The 4674-nt window shown below is 47.2% G+C and overlaps 1 long non-coding RNA gene across 1 annotated transcript in view; it reads right to left on the reverse strand.

Moving 5' to 3' along the window:
• Window positions 1-848: 848 nt before the first annotated feature.
• Window positions 849-4674, reverse strand: part of LOC109294808 — a 6583-nt gene continuing 2757 nt past the window's right edge. The window contains exon 3 of the long non-coding RNA XR_002096626.1: window positions 849-1727. This is a non-coding gene — a long non-coding RNA (uncharacterized LOC109294808). The remainder of the gene's footprint in view (window positions 1728-4674) is intronic.

A 4674-nucleotide genomic window follows, 5' to 3' on the forward strand; every position in this document is an offset into this window, starting at 1 on the left:
CAAACCAGCTATATTAGGATAAGTGTAGAACAGCATCTGGTGCAGCTAGAATAGAAAACACGCGCAGAAAAAGCCCAAGGAGGGAAAAGGCACTGTTGAAGTAGTTGTGGCCAAGATGGTCCCAGAGATATGCAAAAAGCAAGATTTTTTGTGGGTGATATCTTTTATTGGCCCAACTGTGCGGTTAACATAGACATAGGCTTTCTTAGGCCTCTGAGACACAGCTGAGCTAAACAGCAGATGGAACAAAAGTTTGTTAAGTCGGGTTACGAGAGGGAATTGTTCCAGCAGCTGGCATGTGCCTGCATGGTAGGGTTGAAGAACTGGAGGTTTGGGCAGTTTGGAGGTGGGAATCATCTGACAGTTTATGATCGGTGGTTCTCAACCTTTTTAGATGCCAGGTGCCCCTCAGAAAATGCCAGCTCTGAGATTTGACTCATTTTTCCACTATGGAAAAATAATAGAGCAATTCTTTTGTTGCAAAGAACTCAGGAAGAGCACAACAGAGCAGAATGGTTCGAATGCTCCCAGGCACCTATACATGTGCAGCAAGATTGCTCTAATGTGTTGTAATTACAACGTGTCAGAGCAGACTCCATTCATGGGGTCTGCTGCAGCATGGTTATTACCACGCTCCAGCAGACTCCGGTGTCACATGCATCAGCATCCCCACGCTGAAAAATGGTGGCGGGGGTGCTTTAACCAACACTTGTTCAATAAGCTTTAGTTAAAGTGCCCCCGCCTCCGTTTTTCAGCGCGGGATGCTAATACACATGACACTCTTGGCACTTTAATTACAGCAGCTCTCAGAGCTTCTCTAATTAAAGTGTGCCCACCCCCACCCCAGAGCACATGTATAAACACCCTTGGATTCTTATTTGATATCTCTGAGTTTAGCTGGTAATCATACGTAGATGTTTGCACACCTAACAGTGCCAATATTGCACAGTACCCCATGGCACCATTAAAATGATCTCATGGCACATTAAGGTGCCACAATGCCCTGGTTAAGAATAACCCATTTAAATGCTTTGCTGAAACAAATCCCTGGTGGTGTGGGGAAAGGATTCGCTGTTACCAGATTCCCCTCAGCCAACATCTATTACATCCAGGTCTCTACTTCCTACTCTGCTCAGTTATTCAACCCTCTGTGGAGCAGGATAGAAAGGAAACATGATTTACTAGGAACCTCATTGACAAAAAGGCCCCAACTCATTTGAAAAAAATTGTTGTAAAATATTTAGTCCCTAAATTTAGTCGCCAGAACATACGCCATTGCTCTTTATGGGATGTCTCGTAGTACTGGCTAAATCCCATGTTATTAAGGATTATTCTTCAACTATATACAGAAATACAATCAAACAGGGGAGAAGTCAGTTACTGAAATGCATAGACTTTCTGAGGATTTTCTGATACATCCCACAGTGGCTTACGGTCCAGGTGCAATGCGAAGAAGTGCTGCACCACACCTGCTGGCTTTTTCCCCTGGTCACTTTTGTGCAGTGGGTCAGTGGATTGAGAGGTAGGAGGGGCTCAAAAAGCAATTCTTGGGTTTTTTTGTGATTCAACTAGAATGCCATCTTCAAAGTCATCTTTCACTTGGCCTTGTGTTATAAACACATGCTCTCTTATCACATGCAACAGTCAGGCATGAACCTTTACACAGATGACTTCCTCCTTGATCTGGTTGATAACTGAGGACATAGCTGGATACATCTTGCATACAGCTGGAAGCAGAAAAGAAACTGTTATCTGCCTAATCCGGACATCAGAAACAGTGCAGAGAAGGCTTCTAATTCCTTACAGATCCCAACAAAGATTTCATATACACCTAAAAGATCCCCTCCTCCATGCCTGACCCCAGGCTGTGACCCAGAAAACTGAGTGCTAAACAGACAGGAGCAATGGGGGAAAGTGAAAGGAAATGGAGCAAGATTTTTAAAAGGAGCCTCAGTGCAGTTGAGGCACCAATAGCTTCTACCCATGGCAGGGTGGCTTCAGGCAATGGGGCTGTAAACAGGGCACAAAGTTACACACAGAACATGCTACACAGGAACAAAAGGAGCATTTCCAAGTCAGGAAGTGCCAGGATGCAAGGGGCCCGCTCCAAGTCTTGTGCATAGGCCTCCTGGTAGAGTCGTTGAGTGACACAGCCACATGCTATGTATTTACCGGGGTCTTGCTTCATTCTGGACACAAAACAGATCATGAGCAAGGCACAAAGCTGCCAAAGCAAGGAAGTGTGTTAAGGAAGTTGACTGGGCCTCTCTTTAACACAGGCTTTTGAATGTAATAGTAAGCATAGACTCATTTTCTTTTCATTCTGTACAGGTAGGTGACCTTCAATGCCAACTCTGAGAGTTTCATCACAAACTTCACGGCATTTAGCATGATCGCCCCAACTTCTGGAGTCATGGGATCACGGAAGAAAAAACAAACTTCTGACTTTAAGTCAGTGTCATGATCTGGGAGGGTGGGGGTATAGAGAGGCTGACTCCTTATGGCTTGAGATGTGTGGTACGGGGTTCCAGCGGTGTAACACGAGAAGGAGACTCGACCAAAATGTGCTACATATCAATGGGTTATTTTTGGGGGGGTATATTTTGTCCCTTTTTACAGTCCAGGAGCAGCACAGAGGAGTTTTACCCTCAGCCTGCCAATCATCTTTCCTCCTGTCACTGTAATGTAATAACTCTCTACTCTCATCAGTGCAGCTGTGTAAATGAACAGCTTCCACAGCTGCATTTCATTTCAATGACCATTTCCTCTTCTGAAACTCTCTTTTTATCACTAACAAAGTACAACGTGTTTGACTGGCAGGCAGGAATGAGCACTGCCACGTTATTGCCCAAAGTCGGAAGTGCTGCATCGGTACTGACAGCAGGAGTGACAGGTGCCTTGTTCTTGTTGCTGACATCAATGATGTTGCTCCCCATTTTAGACTGAAGTGGAGCAAAAAGAGAGAACAGTGATGAGGGCCGGCCTAGCGTCCTACATACTGGATTCGTGACAGTAAAAGGGCTTCCAGGCTTCAAACAAAACTAATCCCTATGATGAACTACAGCAACAAACTTCCCCTGGAAGTGGTGAATTCTCCACTGTTTGACTCCATATCAACCCCAGGTGCTGAAAGATCTCCCTTAGTTTGGCACGAGCAACGGGCCTGGGCACAAAAGTAACCAAAGGAAGCTTTCTGGCCAGTGCTGTGCAAGAAGAGGTCAGACTGCATGGCCTATCTGGCCTTAAAAGTCCGTGTGGACATGTGCAAGGCTAAGCTGCTGACCAAAGGCAACGGAACTGTTGTCACGTAGACCTGGCCTGTAACTTTTCGGTATGATGTAAATGCATCCCTTGCTATGGATGCATTGGATACAGCATTGATCCTTTCCAGACACCAAGATGGCTGGCTCAGGATCACTCCTACAATTGGCTTTGTTTGCTAAGCAGCCTGGCTCTTGTGCCAGTTTGAGGGAGAAGCCAGGACTCCTGTGAGCACACACGGACAGAGCTGGATGCTACAAGCTGGACCAGATGCCTATGCAAAGAGACATGCTTGAGGTCCCCAAGTTATGAATGCAGGAGATGCTCAATGGGATTCTCTGGCCTGGAGCATGTAGGGTGACAAATTAGGTCAACACAATGGTCCTTTCTGGCATTAATGGAGAGGTGGAGCGGGTCAGAAGAACTCCCCTCACCGTCACTGAGACCCGCATCTGAGACCACGGCCAGATCCTGACCTCAAATGCACTCAAGCAGTGCCCAGAGGCCAACAGAGCACAAGAAATGTCATCAGGGATGACGCAAGTGGATGAAGAGGCCAGGGCTCAGGCCCATGCTTGTGCTACACGTGGTTCAAGGCCTATGGGTACTGGCAAGATCAGCACCGTCTTTTCAGAGGACTCAGAATTTAATCCAACTAGCTACCAGGATGAAGTTGAACAGGTCAGCCAGTATTCAGCCTTGAAGAAGATTCACATTCAGCATTCAAGTGGATTTGCTTTGATTTTGTTTAATCCCTGTTGGAAGTGAAGTGAGCTCAACTGAAGAAAGTCACACAGGGGCTGAATACAGTTTAATGAATGCCCTTGCAATGCATGCCTTATTTAATTCAGATCAGGTTTCTTGCCTCCCTGCGTAGACCAGCCTGAAGAGGACTTGTGGATGGCAGAGCAGAACCAGGCGCTCAGGTTTGCAGGGCAGGGCAGGGCAGGGCCCTCCGAGCAGTCACTTTGCTCCAAGAACCTCGAACAGGCCCCTGCAACTGAGGCTGCAGGTCAGCAGAAGATACAGACGGCTCTGTAACTAGAAGCAATTTTTAGGCTTCTTTAAAAGCATCTGGGGTTTTTCAGGATTTGCTTTGCCACTCGCAGACCCCAGGAGCAAGCTAGCTGCCTTCCAGATTAAACACAGGGGCTGCACCTTGACCCAAATGGCATAGAGGTAGCTTAGCCGAGGGGCATCTCCTGGAGAATACCAGCTCTTACTTGGGCCATGCACCATGCTGCCAGCAGGTTGTACTTGCTTTCATTTTAGACCTGGGACGTCCTCCAGGGCAGCGTGCACGCTGTGGCCAGGTAGCTCTCCACCTCTCTTCTGAGGCTGGCTGTCTTGGGAAAGGGTTGAGGTGGAGGGCGGTGAAGGGAAAGAGTTTGAGAACTGGAACCTGGCACTGAG

The sequence above is a fragment of the Gavialis gangeticus genome, unplaced genomic scaffold (genome assembly GCF_001723915.1).
Source record: "Gavialis gangeticus isolate Ggan-Ray unplaced genomic scaffold, GavGan_comp1, whole genome shotgun sequence".
In the NCBI taxonomy this organism is placed as follows: domain Eukaryota; kingdom Metazoa; phylum Chordata; order Crocodylia; family Gavialidae; genus Gavialis; species Gavialis gangeticus.